Source organism: Pseudorca crassidens, chromosome 7 (assembly GCF_039906515.1).
Source record: "Pseudorca crassidens isolate mPseCra1 chromosome 7, mPseCra1.hap1, whole genome shotgun sequence".
Classification (NCBI taxonomy): Eukaryota; Metazoa; Chordata; class Mammalia; order Artiodactyla; family Delphinidae; genus Pseudorca; species Pseudorca crassidens.
In genome coordinates this window covers 65,284,860-65,302,698 of record NC_090302.1, presented here as the reverse complement: position 1 = coordinate 65,302,698, position 17,839 = coordinate 65,284,860, and the positions used below count along the sequence as shown (strand labels likewise).

The following is a 17,839-nucleotide window of genomic DNA, read 5'->3' as shown; positions in this document are numbered from 1 at the left end:
GGCCGCTAGAATGGTTAGCAAGAATCTGCACAATAATAAAGGCCAGAGATGATTAGAGACTAGTCACTACCACCTAACTGTGAGTCTACCACACAGAAACTCCTGGATCTCCCTTCTCGTTCCATCCATTTGGCAGAAACATCTGCAGACAGGGAATTTTTGCCTTCATTTCCTGAGCTCAACAGGACTGAAGTTTGAATAAACAGTCTTCCTTGTGGCCTTTGCAATTACTCAGGTGTAGTTTCAATTCTATTTCTACATGACCTAGAAGTATCCTCTTAGAGGAGAACCCTCCTGCTAGTTAAAACAGACAAAAAAAAAGCCTGTTCGTTGACCAGCGTCTGGGGCAAGTTATTATATAGACCAGGACTTTTTTTTTTTTTTTTTTTTGCAGTACGTGGGCCTCTCACTGTTATGGCCTCTCCCGTTGCTCCGGACGCACAGGCTCAGCGGCCATGGCTCACGGGCCCAGCCGCTCCGCCGCATGTGGGATCTTCCTGGACCCGGGTACGAACCTGTGTCCCCTGCATTGGCAGGCGGACTCTCAACCACTGCGCCACCAGGGAAGCCCTCTACCAGGACTTTTTAAATGACTGTGCTCCCTTCCGTATGTCTATGCTGATTGAGCATGGGGTTAGCCGAGAGATTTTCTGCCTCCATAAAGGACTCTTACCAAATCAGCTCTTCCCTGCCTGCTTCTTGTTACCCCAACAAGCTCACTCCCAGAAAACAATTGCTCTGGGCTGTCATTTCGTCATCTATTAAAAAAGAAAAAGAAAAAAAGAAAAGGCGGTGTGGGGGGGAATCAAAACCTGATTTAGCCTCAGGGAGTGGTTGAGGGTGAAGAGCATCCTGTCTGCTAAGTGCTCTGAGCTCTTCCAAAAGGGCAAAGGAAAAAGCGTATTATTCATGCAAGACAGTGTTTTCCACTCTCCTCATTGGGGAGCCCTCGCTGGGGGAGGGAGGAGTTGCAGCGCGGTCCTCCCGCACCCCCTCTGCACACTGTCTCCCCAAGCCTGGCCTCGGGGAGGCTCTAGGGGGGAATAAATCGCCGGCAGCACAGCTCTGAGAGAAGAGAAGCCGAGTCGCAGGTGTGCAGTAGGCAGTCCTGGAGGAGGCGCCGGCCCTGGGCCAGGCGCAGAGGCTGCCTGCTCCGGGGCCAGCTTCTCTCCAGCGCGGAGACTCTCCCACAGCCGCCGTCTCGCCGTCACATAAGCCCCACCTCCAACCCGGGTCAGAACTTGGGGCCCATTAACAATGAATCACTGGGACTTGAATTCAATTCAGCCAATGCACATTCATCGGGGTAATAATCAGGGTTTTGTTTTTTTAATCCATCCTACATATTGCCCTGTTTTTCCTTTTTGCTACAGTCACCACCTGAATAGGATTAGAGAAAGCAAAATACTGCAATTCGCTGGAGATCACGTTTCCCTTTCCTCCACCTTTGCCTTTGCCTCCACTTGCTGCTGAAAAACAAACGATCAGAAAGGCTATGGCTGGGGCTCTGGCCCGACCAGGCTCATCTCCACCTGCTCGTAAGCCCAGGCACTTAGTTATTTACTTAGCCAAAAGAGGGCACTTGGCTTCCAAAAGGCCTGTGCAGAGGCCAGAAGAGTTGACGTTTTTGCCTTGAGGCAGAGGCCTCTGGGTGGAAAATGTTCTTGGAGAGAAGTTGTGCTGTGTCTTGTGTTTTTACAGGGGTGAGCAAAAGGTCTAACGTCCTCAGCTATGCTGATAAGGGGACAACGGTGGGTCCCAAGCGCCATGACAAGCAGCCTTCTCTCTCTCTCTCTCACGCACACACACACCCCCCCTACCCCCTGCCTTCCTGATTAGGGAGAGGAATTTGATGAGCTGTTTTTGTGGGCACCCTGTAATGGTTTGGGGGCATTTCCCAGATTGTTTCTTCCCCGGGACAATTGTTGGATCTGCTCAGAAGGGAGCCTTGATGGGATATTCAATATCATGCATTTGTTGCTTTAAAAACACCAGTGCCCCAGCACGAGAAGGTCATGGGCTTCTTCTTGGCACATGTCCCCAGACATGGTGTTTTCTTTGTCTTGGAGAATCGCTTAGGTTTAATGGGTGTTGCATACAAAGAATGATGGGAATTTGGTGATCATTTTTGAAAAACAGAAAAACAAAAATAAGAGAAATCAAGCAAAACCAGGCCATTCTCAGTGCTGTACAGACCCTGAGAAGCCACTTGGAACAGTTCTTGTCCTCCCTCAGGAAAAGCCTTTGGTAGCACCAGGGAACCTCTGGATGCATTTGGTGTCACAGAAACCTTCCTCTAATGCCCAGGTCCTCATCTTCCCTCCATGGACCACATGAGCTATTTCATTCCACCTCTCCCACAGGCCTCCTCTGCTACCCCCAACCGATCCTATTCCTCTGTCCTGTGAACCCTGGGAAGTGATTTTACTGTGGACATTTCCTGGGTGACCCCACAGAGGTAGGAAGCTCATTCCAGGGTGTTTGGCCCTAGGATGTCCCAGCTGATTCTTATACCTCAATAAGCTACATTCGATCCAAGAAAACAAGGTAATAATTATTGGCTAAATTGAAGAGTGGGGTGTTACCAATGATCACTGTGTTCCTCTCCCCCAAGCAACCTGCTCTGTGGGTGCCACTTTTGGGGCATGTCGGCTGGGGTGGGAGGGCTCCACCCCTACATCTGAGAAGGGACAGAACCCCGATCCACAAAGAGCCCTGGGCATTCCACCCCCAGCCCTAACCTGCCTGGCCAATACGTACTTCAAACAGGAATCTTTTTTTTTTTTTTCTTTTTAAAATCAGGGCTGCTGGCTTTTCAAGGCAATGCTGGGAGCATAGGCCTCAGCAAGTTCTGCTTTATCCTCCCAGAACAAGCTCCTTAAGGGAAGGGCCTGGTCATATTCACCTTTGTATTCCCAGCCCCATGGCATATCATAAATGTATGTCTGTAAATCATAGTAGTAGCTACCACTTAGTGAGTCCTTTACCTTGTACTAAGTGCTATGTAGATATCATTTCTCACCATTAAGTATGCTGAATTGAATTGAACTAACACACGTAGTAGGAATGGCATTGCTTTCAGGTAACTCAGTTGTGGAATCAGAGAGACCTTCATGCAAATCCTGACATTGTCATATGTTAGTCACTTGAAATTTGAAAATAATATCTGCCCTATCTGTTCCATAGGGCTATTGTGAAGGAATGTGAAGAGATATATTTGTAAGCTATTCCTTTGTAAGTTCTAAAGTTCCCTACAAATCTAAAGTTTCCTGCAAATCTCAGCTGTTGTAACTTCAACATCCGGATCACACAGTGGGGCCGCCGCAGTTTATGAAGAGGTAGGGTAAGAGGAAAAGCCACATTTCCCCCATTGATCTATTATAAATTGTTCCCTCTCATCTAACTCATAACTCCCATGACTGGCACGAATAATAGCTTGGACAGCAAAAGAGGTTGTGGCCAAGTTACCATATTAGCTATCTAATGCTGCATAAGAAATTAGCCCCAAATTAGGTGGTTTAACCACAATAAACACGTATCACCTCACATAGTTTGTGTGGGTCAGGAATTTGAAACGGCTTTGCTCCAGGGTTCTCGAGATTTGTGCAGTTCAGATTTTGGCTGGGGCTGAGGTCATCTGAAGGCTTTATCTGGCGCTGAAGGATTAACGTTCAAGGTAGTTCACTCACATGTCGCTGGCTGTTGGTAGGAGGCCTCAGTACCACTTCATATGAGCTTCTGCATGAGCTACTTGCATATCCTCAGACATGGTACCTGGCTTCCCCCAGAGTGAGCAGTCCAAAGGAAAGAGCAAGCAGGAAGCCTCGGTAACTCTTATGGCTCTGGGCTACCAGGTCATAAAGGGGAGACATTCATGACTGTGGAATATTCCCTGGGAGAGAAGTTGCCCTGGTCTTGGCTAAAGGCTGACCAGAGGTTTTTATCCCACAGCAGTTAGTCTTGCTCTCTCTTCTTGTTGAATGGCTTGTTCTTCCTATTGGCAGGGAAGCTTGTAGAATCACTTCTGGTAGATTTGGCTGGTTTGGGGGATGGAGGCGAAATCTTCTTTAAAAGGCATGTATTCTCTTTCTGTCTGTCAGTCCTATTTTCTTTCTGCTTTGCCTACCCTATTATAAAAACCCTCACTCTATAAGTCAAGAAGTCATTGTGGGGATTCTACCAGTTGCTGAGTATATCTCCTCAAGCTACAAGCCACCTTGGTCCTAACAAGGATTGAGCACGGGATTAGAGCAGAGGATCATGAACTCGAAGGCCTCCAGGGGATAGCCAAATGGAGCATAACAGATCTGAGAAACAAATAACAGTGGTAAGCACTGTGGCAGACTAGAAAGCAAGTTATGGATAATTTCACACTAGAGAAAGAGAAATATCTGGACCTTTCAGGAATTACTGGACATTGATTCAGAACCAATACTAATCAGTAGTGTTCCAGAAAACCACCATCACCCATAGATAAAAATAGATGTTTATCAGATTCCATTGATAAATGGAATTTGGGGCTATTTCCATCTCTTAGTGAGCCCACTACACCCACAAACATACTCTTTTGTTATTTCCATAGTTCCTGAAAATGTAGTTTGAGTAGATATATACTCAGCAACTGGTAGAATCACCACATTGGCTCCTTGACTGACAGAGTGAGAGGTTTTATAATAGGATAGCCAAAGCAGAAGCACCTGCAGCATTCCCCTCGCTACCAAGATAATGAACTAAGCATAATATCACATGCCTGGGGGACTAGCACAGGTTTGTAAACCAACAAAAACTCTAAAGCTATAAAGGTAATGATCTCTATCACATCTCTATTCAACTTGCCTATTTGGCCTCTGAAAAAGACAAACAGGTCTTGGAAAATAACAGTGTATTATTTTAAGTGTTACTAGGTTATGGCTACAATTGAAGCTGCTGTTTTAGATGTTGTTCCTTTTCCCTATGGGTCTGCTATATGGCTATTGATCTGGTGAATGCATTTTCTCTATTAGAAGAAGTTTGCTTTTACCTGACAGGAATAACAGTACATATTCACCACCCTGGCCTAGGGACTATGTTCATTCTTTTGCTTTGTGCCATAATCTAGATCAAGGTGATTTTTGATCCTCTTGTTACCCTACAGAACATTAGGTTGCATCAAAGTCTAGATGATATCAGGTTCATCAACCAGGTAAGCAGGCAGAAGAATATATCCCAGTAAAACACATGTGTGTCATAGTCTGGGAGATACCATTGGAAATTCAGGGATCTCAGAGATATTTCTAGAAGCTCATGTCTCCATAATATTACAACATTTCCTCCAAGGTGAAAGAAAAATTGCTGCCTCATGCATATATCACCACTAAGAATGAGCAATACCTTTACTGGCTCTCTTTGGGGGCCAATACATACATACCACATATGGATGTCCTCCTCTGACCCTGTTGCTGAGGAATGCATAAGGTTGCTCTTCCTTTGACTGGAGTCCAAAGCAGGAGAAGCTGATTCAGGCCACAACACAAGCTATTCTGCCAATAGGTCTTCTGACTAATGAATCTAATGGAGCTTGAAGTGTTGGTGGCTGTTCAGGATGCTCATTGGAACCCATGTCGACCCCTGAAAGAAGATTCACAATGGAGAGTTCAAGCCCTGATAGAATCACCAGAATGCTTCCTTATGCCCCTTCACACCAATCCCCATCCCAACTCCTGGCAACCACTAATTCTGTCGTTATAGATGTGATTTATCTTTTCCGGAGTCTTACATAAATGGAATCAGGCAGCGTGAACTCTTTTGTATCAGAATTTTTTTCATTCAGTGTAGTATTTTTGAGATTGTTCCACTCTGTCACATGTATCAGTAGTATCAGTCGTTTGTTTCTTTTTATTAATGAGAAGTTACACATTTGTATGCGCATACCACAATTTCTTTATCCATTAATAAACATTTGAGTTATTTCCAGGTTTTGATTCTTATGAATAAAGCTGCTATAAATATTCTTAGAGTGTCCATGCGGACATACTTGTTTCTCTTGGGTAGGTACCTAAGGAGTGGAATTTGGGGGGCATATGGTTAGTGCATATTTAACTTTACCAACAAACTGTTTTTCAAAGTGATTGTACCATCTTACAATCTCATCAGAAATATAGGAGAGTGCCAGTTGCTGTACATCCTCACCAATATTTGGTATTGTCAATGTTTTAAATTTTAGGTATTCTAATAGGTGTATAGCAGTATTTCATTACGGTTTGAATTTTCATTCCCTGGTGTCTAATGATGTCAAGCATCTTTTGATGGGCTTATTAGCTATTTTTATATCTTTTGTGAAGTGCCTGTTCAAATTTTGCCCCTTTTGAATTGATTTTCTTATTGTCGAGTTGTAGAAGTTCTCTATGTGTTCTGTACACAAGTCATTTGTCAGATATATGTATTGTGAATACTTTCTCCTAATCTGTGACTTACCTTCTCATTTTCTTAATAGAGTTTCTTGAAGAGTAGAAGCTTTGAACTTTGATGAAATTAAATATATAGCATGCATTCTCCATGAGGCAATACTGTACTCAGTGAAATGGAAATTGTTCTTGGGGGCAAAGAAACTCACTCTTTTTCCATGTAAAGCTCATATATACAGAGTTCACAAGTATATTTACAGTAAATCTGTGGTATTAAAATTTCACAGCAGAAGCCAATCAGGAAAAAAAATCTAGAAAGGGCTGGGGAGATGGGGGGCAATAATGAGAAAAGGGTTGAGAAACATTGGAATACAGGAAATCTTTATCCACTTTTTACAATTTTTCTGTAAGTCTGAAATTATTTCAGAACAAAAAGTGTAAACATTGCCACGTGCCAGTGCTGGGAGAGTTATGAGAGCTCAGATGAGGCTGCCCCAATTCTGCAGGGCAGGTGAGGGCAGTTCTGGGTCAGGTGACAAGGGAAGTCCCCATCAGAAAGGTGACATTTGCCCCAAGTCTTGAAGGAGAATCGTGAGTGTGCTGGGTAGATAAGGACAGGGCCTAATCCCAACAAACCTCAGAGGAAGATTAAATTCTATATTATTTAGTTGTATTGTTTAGCATCTTTTACCATATTTTAATGAAACACAAATTGATAAGGCAAGTCCTTTCTAAAGGATGACTCACAATTAAGTAACAATCCTTTGTTAGGCAGAAGCTCCAACTACTAAACTCTCTAAAGAAATGGGAGTTTGAGGGAAAACCTTCTTTCCTCTAGGATTCACGCTTTTCCCAAACTTTCAGTCTCCGAGGGAATGTTTCTCAATTCATAATTTACGGACTTAGGAAACCCTTTGGGATTTTGGACAGGGAATGTACCATCCTGTGAAATTTGCCTTTAGCTCTGATGTTGCATTGGGTCAGGAGGCTTAAGAGAGGCAGAGGGTGGCTTTTACATTCCAGAGCAGCAAACCCTGCCTTGCTGTCAGCTGGAAATCTGACACTGAGCTGTGGAAATGCACAGAGTCAGAAATCATGCTGTGAGAAGAGGCACAGAAAGGGGCAAATGCTGGAAAAGTTGTACTTTTCTCCCCAAGACAGTTGCCTTTTGTTTGGACAAATAATTTGAGGAGAGAACAAAAAAGCAGCTGTTTGCTTAATGCCAAGCCACAAAAACACGGAGCCTTTCTGGCTCCAGCCAGGAGAAAATTCCTTGTCCCAGGCATTCCTGATGATTCGCCTTCTGGTGCTGCAGACTGAGGTGACAAAGAAAGCACCCACTGTCCCCAGAGCCCCTTTCACTGGGCAGAGGCCACCTGACTCGTTCATAACTCAGTAGGACAGGAGACCCGGGAGGCAGAGATCTCAATGCCAGGTCAGGCCAAGCCGGAGGGTGGCTGTGATGGGGAAGGGTGACCTGAAAGCAAGTCATTAATGCATATGGATGCCCTGCCTGCTAGTTGCCTGTTTTCTTGGCCAGAACAATCTGTAAAAAGAGCCCAAAACCTTGTGCTCAAAGGTTTTGGAGTTTGTAACATATACAGACTCATACACACGTACACACATGCCCAGAAACACACAAACTGCTTGTGATACATACATTTGGTGCCAACATAAACAGGATCTTGGCCAAAACCCGTGTTGGTTAGCAACTGGCCAATGAAGTGTTTAAAGTTAGAGGCCAACAGAAAAACCCAAACAGTGGTGTTTTTCCTAAACTCGAAGTCACCAGTCAGTATTACTTTTCCTTTGCAGAATGGTTTTCTAATATCTTCACTCAGGAAAGATCCTGTCTGCAAAGAGGCCCGTGATGGGTTTAGCTATTAGGTGAGTTCATTACCGTAAATCCATCCAAGGCGAGTTCCAATAACAATTACAAGGCAATCGAGCCATGAAACTCAAGGGCCGCTTTGAATTTGTGACCAGTCCCGGTGAGAGGGAGGAGGGAGGCGCTGGACTTCTAGAAGGACTAGAGGCCCCAAAGTTTATGGAAGGACTGAGGCCCCAAAGAAGGAAGGAGCTGTTTGCCGGGCCAGCCAACTGACACCTGGAAGGGCAGGCTGGGGAGGAAGCATATGCTGTCCCCTCAGAGTCCACCCCTAGCACCACGCAGATGAGCACATCATCCCAGGGGCACATCCACAGACTAGAGATGACTCTTCCCCACAATCTCCTACCTTCAGGTGTCAAATGCCCCTTCTACCCCCTCATAAAGTCTGTTCCCAGGGAAGGACTGATGACCACTATTTACTAGTTAGACTGATTATCCTTAAGTCACTGTTACCAGGTCACAGGATATGTTGCCCTTGAAACCTATGGCCCAACGGCTGTGACTTCTGCTAGAAGAACTAGAGTCCTTGATCTGCAAATTGGGAGAGGATTTGGTAGGGTGAGGAGTGGCAGGCTTTCTCAAAAGCTGTGCCCACTGCCTGCATGTTCTTCCCTCTCAGCCTTCAGATCTCAGCCTAATTCCCCATTCCTAAGTAGGTCTTTTCCTGATGAGATGGTCTCTTGGTACCATACACCTCTCCTTAGTCCTTACTGAAGTTAAGACTCATGTCTAGCTGGATCACCATTCTCTCTCAAGTGCCTAGCCCAGTGCCTGGCATATAACACATTTCAACAAGTATTTGTTGAATGAATAAATCCACGAATGATTAAATGAAGGTGTGGATGGAGGGATGGATGCATAGATGGGTGGATGAATGGATACATGGATGGGTGCATAGATGAATGATGACTGATGGATGATGGAATTCCAGTACAGCTCCATCTGGGTCCTGTCCGTCTTCCTATGATCCTGTCTCCCTGAGAACCCCCTTGCTTTCATGCAAGCTTAAAGAAATCCAGTCAATAGGTGATAGTGTTACTGGACGCTCATGATGAATTACTGCGGTAGCAACTGAGAAAGGCCAAGAGAGCAACCAAAGAGGAGGGCTGGGAAGATAAAAGGCAGAGAGGGGGAAATAAGTTGAGAGGTGCACAGAAAAACAGACCACGGGCAGCTGGAGGAGAAAGGCGGAAGCTTTAGGGACCTGAAGGAAAAACAGAGGGAAGAAAGGCACTGAGACTAGCCATGGGGAGAGAGATGCAGCTGAGAGGAGCGAGCCATGGAAAAATAATTTGTATTATCAGGAAAACAAAAACAACAGGGGCTTCTCTAATAGGACTGTAGGGAGGTGAAAGTGGGAGGCTTGTAAGAGAGGAGAGGAATCTTAACCAGAAAAATGTAAGTAGCAGAGAAAGACAGAAACAAGACAAGAGAAAAATGCTGGCCCTGAAAGCTACAGAAGGGGTGCCCGGCCTGAGACAGCCAAAGCCACAGCCATCCTGCCAAGGGAGGAAAACTTAGGAGACCCGCCCAACCAGAGTCCCGAAGTCTCAGACTTTTTCCACCTTATGAGCTGTAAATTGATCTATTCAGTTAGAGAAACCTGGTTTTTATTGAGTAATTTCCTCTGAACGACCTCCAGTTTTGAAAATGTCCCCAAAGTTCTCTGACTCCCGCCTCCCCCAGCCGGGTCCCTGCGTCAATGCCCATAAATCACGGGAGGCAGGCCCCCCTTGCTGCTCGTCAGGTCCCCGGGCTAATCCTGACATGGCACTGGGTCCTGCTTGGGGCAGAGACCTCGGATCTGTTTGTTCTGCCGGCCAGGTCCCAGCATGCCCCTCGCTGAGCTCACATCCAGGCAGCAGCTCAGGAGCCCCCAGCCACAGAAGGGAGTTCTAACTGGTCCTGAGCCACGTCCTCCGCCTGGCCTCGATATCAAGGAAATTTCTCCATTTTTCTTCTTAGCCCTCCAATGTGGCCTCTTGCAGATGCACACAAGGGGCTCTTTATGGGAAGCACTGCCCATCACTTGCTTTTACATTGCATCTTTTATGCCAGTATCCCTCAAAGCATTTTCACAGACAAGTGTCATTGTCTCCCCCTTACAGATGGCACAGAGAGGAAAGCACAGAGAGTTAAGTGGTTCAACGAAGGTCACTCGAAAAGTCAGAGCAGAGGTGGGAACTGAACTCAGAGCTCCCTGCTCCCAGGCCTATCACCTGCCACTCCCAGGCCTAGATGGGAACAGCCAGCCTCTAAGAGGGCCCTTCCCACACTCCCAGTGGCAGCATGCCACCTTCCCATCTTTGCTACTAAAGTTCAGAACTGAAACCCCGTCTTCCTAACCAGAACTGCACAGATCTTTGGATGGAAGGGGCCATCTTACAATATCAAATGAAGGCCCATGGACTTGCCGAGACCCAGCAGGGTGGGAGGGGGGCCTGAAAGCCCCCTCAGGAGGTGAGATGCAGGCGTCAGGCTCAAAAAGCAATTGCGTTACCTGTGTGGCTAAGGTTTTACTGCCTGTTCAATCTGAAAGTTAGCAAAGTAGTAATCAATGAAAAGGAAATATAATTGAGAAGATTAAAAGCCGAGGGTGGGTATGGACTGGGGAGGGAAGTGATTGCTAAAGAGGTCCATTTGTATAATTCAAAGGTCGATGCCTCTCATTAAACTCACACCTCCAGACACTCAGGGGATGAAAGAGAATCTCTCCATGCTGACTAGCTGACACCTAAGAGTTTCCTCTGGCCACTTTTAAGGGTAGTGTGAGGACAGAGGGACAGAAGAAGCTGTTGGAAAGAGAATTTAGGGGAATCCATAAGCAAAAGAACTTTTTTTGGAGAATTGAAACACAAAACCAAGCCTTCTGACCCTTTTAAAAATGATATCCAAGTTTCTTTGAGACTCTGAGGGCTTGTTTACATGATCTGAATGGAAGCTGAATTGATGCCCAAGGAAGGTCTAGACTGGCACAGCCCTCCCCTTCTTTGTTTATATTCACACCCACGCTCCAACACACACATACATACACACACACAGATTTTATCCTTACATGAAACACATGTGTTTCTATAGCTTTGGATAAGTAATGGGCTCTGGCTGACACCACATGTTTAAGCGCAGAACTAGTAACTGTATCTGTCTCCGAGACAAGTGACAAGCTTGTCTTCCACATTCCTCCCTGGGAAAGAAGGTGTATAGGTGTGTGTGTGTGTGTGTGTGTGTGTGTGTGTGTGTGTGTGTGTGTGTGTGTGTGTGTGTGTGTGTGTGTGTGTGTGTGTGTGTCTACAGGTCTAAACTAAGACTTGGGGGCTGTGGGGTCCAGGAGGCCAGACCACCTCTGTCTGCCAGGACACGAGCACCAGATCAGTCAATACTGTGGTTTGCCTTCCTGTCTTTGCTCTTTTTCTATTGAGGTTGCTAACAAGAGGATGACCAGTATATCCAGGTCTCCCTTGCCCCTTCATCCATCTTCTATCCTTGCTACCTACACCAGGAAGCCCTACAAGTGTGTCTTAGAGACCACAGGATACAGATAGGGCTGCCAGATTTAGCAAACGTATTTATTTGTTATTGCTGCCTAACACACTACCACAAACGTAGCAACTGAAAACAACAAAATTTTTCTCTCACGGTTTGCAGGAGTCCAGAGTCTGGCACAATGTGGATGGGTCCTCTGCTTAGGGTCTCCCACAGCTAAAATCAGGGTCAGCCAGCCTGCCATCTCTCCTGAGGCTGAGTCCTCCTCCAAGCTCTTTCAGGGTGTTGTCAGAATTCAGTTCATTGTGGTATAGGACTGATGTCCCTGTTTTCTTGTTGGCTGTTAAATGGGGACTGTTCTCAGCTCCTAGAGGCTGACTGCTGTGCCCTGCCATGAGGCCTTCTCTGCAACACAAGAGTGTTCTCCTTCAAAGCCAACAGAATTCTCTACTGCTTAAAATCTTGGACTTCTTCTGTCTCTGGCTTCTAGATCCACATTGAAAGGGTTCAGATGGTTAGGTCCAGCCCATACAGATAATCTCCTTTTGATTAACTCAAAATCAACTGATTAGTAACCTTAATTACATTTGCAAAAATCCTTTCTGCCATATAATGTAAGACAATCACAGAAGTGATGTCTCATTTAGTCACCAGTGTCACCCACACTCCAGGGGAGGAGATTATTCAAAGGTGAGGGTCATCAGTGGTGTCTAAGAATCATACCTAACACAACAAATAAAAATACAGGACACCCAGTTAAATTTGAATTTCAGATAAACAATGAAAAATTTTTTAGTTAAATTATGTCCCATACAACATTTGGGACATACTTATACTGAAATATTATTCATTGTTTATCTGAAACTCAAATTTCACTGGGCATCCTGTATTTCATCTGGCAATGCTAGATGCAGAGCCTCAGGGCCTCTGCTCCACATACAGGCCAAGACTGGACTGCAGTAGAAGAAGGCATTTCCTTTGTGAAGCAGGCAGCAGTAGAACTTTCTTCAGCTGGGGGCCTTTGGTGATAAAAGAAGGCCTCTGTGGCCTTCTTTCTACAGCATCACTGTTTCTGCTTCCCTCCCCCAGCTCCCTCAGCCCAGGGCTGTCAACGCCCTGCAAACACAAGGAGAGAAATTGCTGTTCCCAGGCCATGTGCAGAAGCGACCCCAGAGGTCGGCCACGGAGTCTCACTTGCCTAGAATCACAGCCTGGTGGGTGGGGTAGGGGATTGGGGAGGGGAGCCTGAGGTGCAGGGGGAGGCAGAAGCAACCCTAGGCTCTCTCCCTTCAGCCCTGTATGGAAGACTCCTGCCCCAGAAGAAGCTCTCCCCCTCGAAGTGGGCCCTACAGGCTCTTGGGGCAGTGGAAAGCTCCCCTCACCAGCAGAGTTTTCCTTGTGAGAGACGCTTGGCTCTCCTCACGGCTGCTCCAAACCCTTGCCAGCAACACTTCAAACTCTGGCCGGCCCAGTGTTACATTTTAACAGGCCAGGCCCTATTAGCCTGATCCTAGGATGGGTTATTCTTTCCAGTTTTCACTAACAAAAATCCCCTTTTATTTGGACACTCAAGTGGCCTCTAGGAACGAGGCTTTCATGAGTTGCCAAAAATGTTCGGATGCGGCAACATTTGTGTGTGTGGCCAATTACATCGGTACCTCTGGGGCTGATCCCACAGGCTTTTCTCAGGCAAAACTTCTATGAACTTCCAGCAGACCCCCCACCCTTTTTCCTGAGCTCTATCTGCAGGAGCAGGCCCTGGGTGGCTGCCTGGGAGGCTGGAGATGAGTTTATGCATGGAGTTCTTACTCATGAAATCAATCTGAGTGGGGAGAGTGATTTATATGAGCACTAGTCGATGCATTATTAGAATTAATATCATTATTTCACTGCTTCCCTTTTTAGGTTTTTCCTCTCATAAATCAATTTAGTTCGATAAGATTGGGCTGAGTTTTGGCTGCACACAGACCGGAGTGTTCTGCGTGGTGGACGCAAAGGACTATTGGGCGAGTTCAGACAATGCCTCCATTGTTTTCTGATTTACTGAAAGCTCAGGTTTTGTACGTATTACATGTACTCGTTGATGTTTTGCAAAGCAGGGATTAGTGAGAATTTTTCTGACCTGAAGGCCATCTCCCTACAGTGCTGGTTTCTTAGAGTCTCTGGTTTGTTGTAAGCTGCCTTTTCCATAGCCATGTCATGGCCACTGAAATGGTGGGTAGGTGTTTTTATAATCATTCTCTCTTTCCATCTTCCTATTTGGCCAGCACACACTAACTTGTCTCATGTCTGCTCTGAGTTTCCTAACTGCCGGCAGAAGAGTATCTGTTTGAGTCTTTTCCTTCATCATCACACTTATAAAATATGTTGGTTGTGCAATCTGTCTTTCCTGTCGATGCTATCCCCTTTGCCAAGCCAGTGCAGGCTGGAGACTCCTGTCAGAAGCCCAGGAATATGGGTATCTGGGGCATAATCATTAGGGTTTAGATGCTCTCTTTAATTAACCTCTTCATGCACCTCATATAAACGTTCCCTCCACTACCTACTTCTCAGAAGTCTGTTGCAGAAGAAGTCACTAGGGAAACCTAAGGTATTTTTCTTACGATAAGGACAATGTCAGAAATGTTTAGAAATTAGTCTGCAACAGGAAATCAGAAAGAGCTGACTCAGCTTCAAGTGCAGTCACACTCACTTCGCCCTTCCTCTTGTTCACCCACCACTTCTTCACCCTTACATCATTACCCACCTGCTTGTCAGCCTCTGCAGAGCTCCATGCAATGGCTTTTGCTATCTATACTTCTTGCCTGGGGATTCCTGTGCCTCTTTTCCTCTTTTCTCTGAAAAGGAAACAGGAGAATAAACTTAGGAGAACAGGGTGCAGTCCCACTGGCACATGCAGGTGCTCCTCAGAGGCGTTTGGGTGGCCAAAAGGCTGGTCGTGCTTTGCTTTATTAACTCTAGCAGAAATTAATGTTTAAATAAGTCTTAAAGAGGTGGGGCTTCCAAACCCAGGGTCTTACATAACAGTCACTCACTAAACAGTTGTGGAATCAACTAGATTTGATATTGATTAGTGTCTTTCTGTTTTAAGAGAAATTATTAGAAAACAAAACAAACCTTCCACAAGTGAAAGCTTTCCCAAATAAGGGCTTCTCATTATATCCTTAGTGACAATCCCCTGTCAGAGCTACAAAATGAGCCACCTGCCCTAGTACTTGGTGCTGGGAATCTGCAGAGCAGCCTCAGTTTTCCTGGAAACATAACATGCGCACATGTGAGCACAGCACATTATACCACCATCATCCCCCATCCCAGTTCACACACCGTCTCTGGCCAACATATGCCAAGTCTATTTCTTCTAAGGGGAGGACATTAGAAAGGAAAATGAATCAAGAAATTGCTTCTGGGGCTTCCCTGGTGGCGCAGTGGTTGAGAGTCCGCCTGCCTTTGCAGGGGACACAGGTTCATGCCCCAGTTCAGGAAGATCCCACATGCCGCGGAGCAGCTGGGCCCGTGAGCCATGGCCGCTGAGCCTGCGCGTCTGGAGCCTGTGCTCCGCAACGGGAGAGGCCACAACAGTGAGAGGCCCTGTTACCGCAAAAAAAAAAAAAAAAAGAAGAAGAAATTGCTTCTGGAAACTGAAAGAGACCTTTAAAATGTTGGTTCTGGAACGCACACCACTGAGATGGAAATCAAAGGTGGCAAAAACTCAACAAGTGCTGTTACAAGTGACGAGCTCTTACTCCCTTAATTCCATGTTCTGTGGCAACGGTCCCCAACCTTTCTGGCACCAGGGACCGGTTTCGTGGAAGACAATTTTTTCGTGGACCGCGGGGAAGCAGGGGTTGACGGTTCAGGCGATAACGGGAGCGATGGGGAGCGCTAGATGAAGTTTCCATCACTCGCTCACCACTCACCTCCTGCTGTGCGGCCCCGTTCCTAACAGGGCCGCAACGGCTACTGGTCCGCAGCCCCAGTGTTGGGGACCCCTGTTCTAAGGTGCTACGTCCCATTTCATCTATGTATATCACTAACTCAATATTCTGGGGAGCTGACACGTTATTAGCCCCATTTTACATATGCCAAAATTGAGGTTCGGGGAAACCAGCTGGCTTGCCCCAAGACGAAAGGGTATGAACCAAAGCTGGCTCTCTTGTTCTCCTTTTGAAAAACACTATTCAGAATGAACACATTTTTTTTCTAAACAGCAACTCTTAGTTGCATATCCTTCCAACCAGGCTGTGAAGTCCTTGATGATGGTGATGATGACGATGGTGATCATTTATTTTAATCCATCACATTTCAAGCACTGTATTATACTTACATGTAATTTAATCTTCAAAATGACCCTCTAAGTTATAATAACATTAGCACCATTTTATTAATTAGGAAAGAAATGGCTCAGAGATGTTGATTAACTAATCCAAAGTCACACAGCTAAAAGAGAGGCACGCTCCGATTTGGACTGGGCTCTCTGTGCGCTCTCAGTGACTGCTGGATTGCACTGAAGAGTGCTTGTTTAGAAAGCCCAGGGTGATTATGTTCATGTCTATTTCCCTCTAAAGCTCAGACTTTCTTTCTCCTCATTTCTCACAGTAGGCAATTCCAGCCGCCAGCCCCAGAGAATACGTCCTAGTGTGCAACTCACTGATACCAACCCAGGGCTGACCGTCTGGAGCACAAGGCACGGGGTACAAAGGAGGGCAAAATGTAAGCCTCTCTGTCTCTGTCTCTGTCTCAACAGCTACATTTGAGGCTCAACATTGTGCTACTTCTGGCTTCTCACTAATAACATAGATCAGGGCCTTTAAGAGAGATCCACTTATATACTTCCATGAGTCTCCAGCAGAGCACAGAAGTGTACAGTCATGCCTCAACTACTGGAAGTGTTCATGGATCACTCTGGATAAGGACGCATCATTTTTGAGTTAGTGTGGTTGCTCAGTTAAATCAGAAAATCTGTGTTCAGCTCCCACCTCTGAAACACACTAGCTGTGTAGCTTCAGGCCAGTTACTCAATTTCACTGAAGGTATTTCCTCACCTATGAAATGGGGATAATGCTATTCTACTTTCAGCTGCTATGAGGATTAAAAAATACCTGTTCTGGCAAGGAGTAGGCCCTCAACAAATATCGTTTTCCCTTTTGGAATACATGGAATATAATGCAGGTTCATCTCAAGATGCTAGATTATATGCATTTTAACCATCAACTCCTAGACTGTGTCTTTACACAGTGAAGCGCTCAGAGGTTACTGCCTTGAGTACAACTCAATTTACCCTTGCACTACGCACTCTAGCCCACCTGGGTGGACCACCTTGTGTGGCTTGACACCTGGGAGGTTCTCAAGGGCTGCTGAGTCCAAGTGTGACGGGTGGTCCCAGACTGCTAGGCTGGTGTTTCATCTCTTTGCCCCACACATCACTTTTCTGCTCCATTGGTATGACCCACAATTTATTTCTCACCTTCTCTACTCCTCTGTCCTCCAGTGATACTCTCCAGCGCCCCCATACCCTCCCTCCTTTCTGATTTTCTATTTTCTCCCTTTGCCTCCTTTCCTCCAGTTTTCTCAGTCTTTAGTACCAGTGAGACTTGGCTGGTATCACTGCTAACTGCCCAGCAGGAAACAGATGGCACACTCAAATCCAAAGAACTCTAAAAAGGTTTAATTAAAGGCGTATTTGCAGTGTGGGCAGAGTGTACCACACGAGGGATGGTACAGTACCCCGGGTCTAAAGACAAGGGAGATGTTACCGCCTCTAGGCCCAAAGGGGTCACGGGAGGGAACCTGGAACGTAACTTCTAGAACCTAGAAGGAGAGTGTCAGAGAAGAGAGACCCATTGGAGAGAGACAAGAACCTCAGTAGAGAGAATCAGGGGCATAAATACCTCAAACCTTCTCTCCTCCCTCCCTCCCATATCCTACAAGGGTTTCCCATTGGACAAACCCAACACGAAGCTGGAGAGAAAGGCTTCCAGGGCCCAGAGCGGGGTGAAGAAGGGTAGAGGGTCTGGAGGGACACAGACACCAAAGAGAGCTTGGCTTGCTCTGGCTCATGAACCCAGTGCTCACCAGCATTCCG

At 46.0% G+C, this 17,839-nt stretch overlaps 1 long non-coding RNA gene across 2 annotated transcripts in view; it reads right to left on the bottom strand.

The window, feature by feature from the left end:
- The window catches only part of LOC137227060 (uncharacterized), a 166,965-nt gene that overhangs the window by 93,247 nt on the left and 55,879 nt on the right, over positions 1-17,839 (bottom strand). For both annotated transcript variants that reach the window (XR_010944676.1, XR_010944675.1), the window contains exons 4-5: positions 14,504-14,594; positions 5,408-5,607 (exon numbers count right to left, since the gene is read on the bottom strand). This is a non-coding gene — a long non-coding RNA (uncharacterized lncRNA). The remainder of the gene's footprint in view (positions 1-5,407; positions 5,608-14,503; positions 14,595-17,839) is intronic.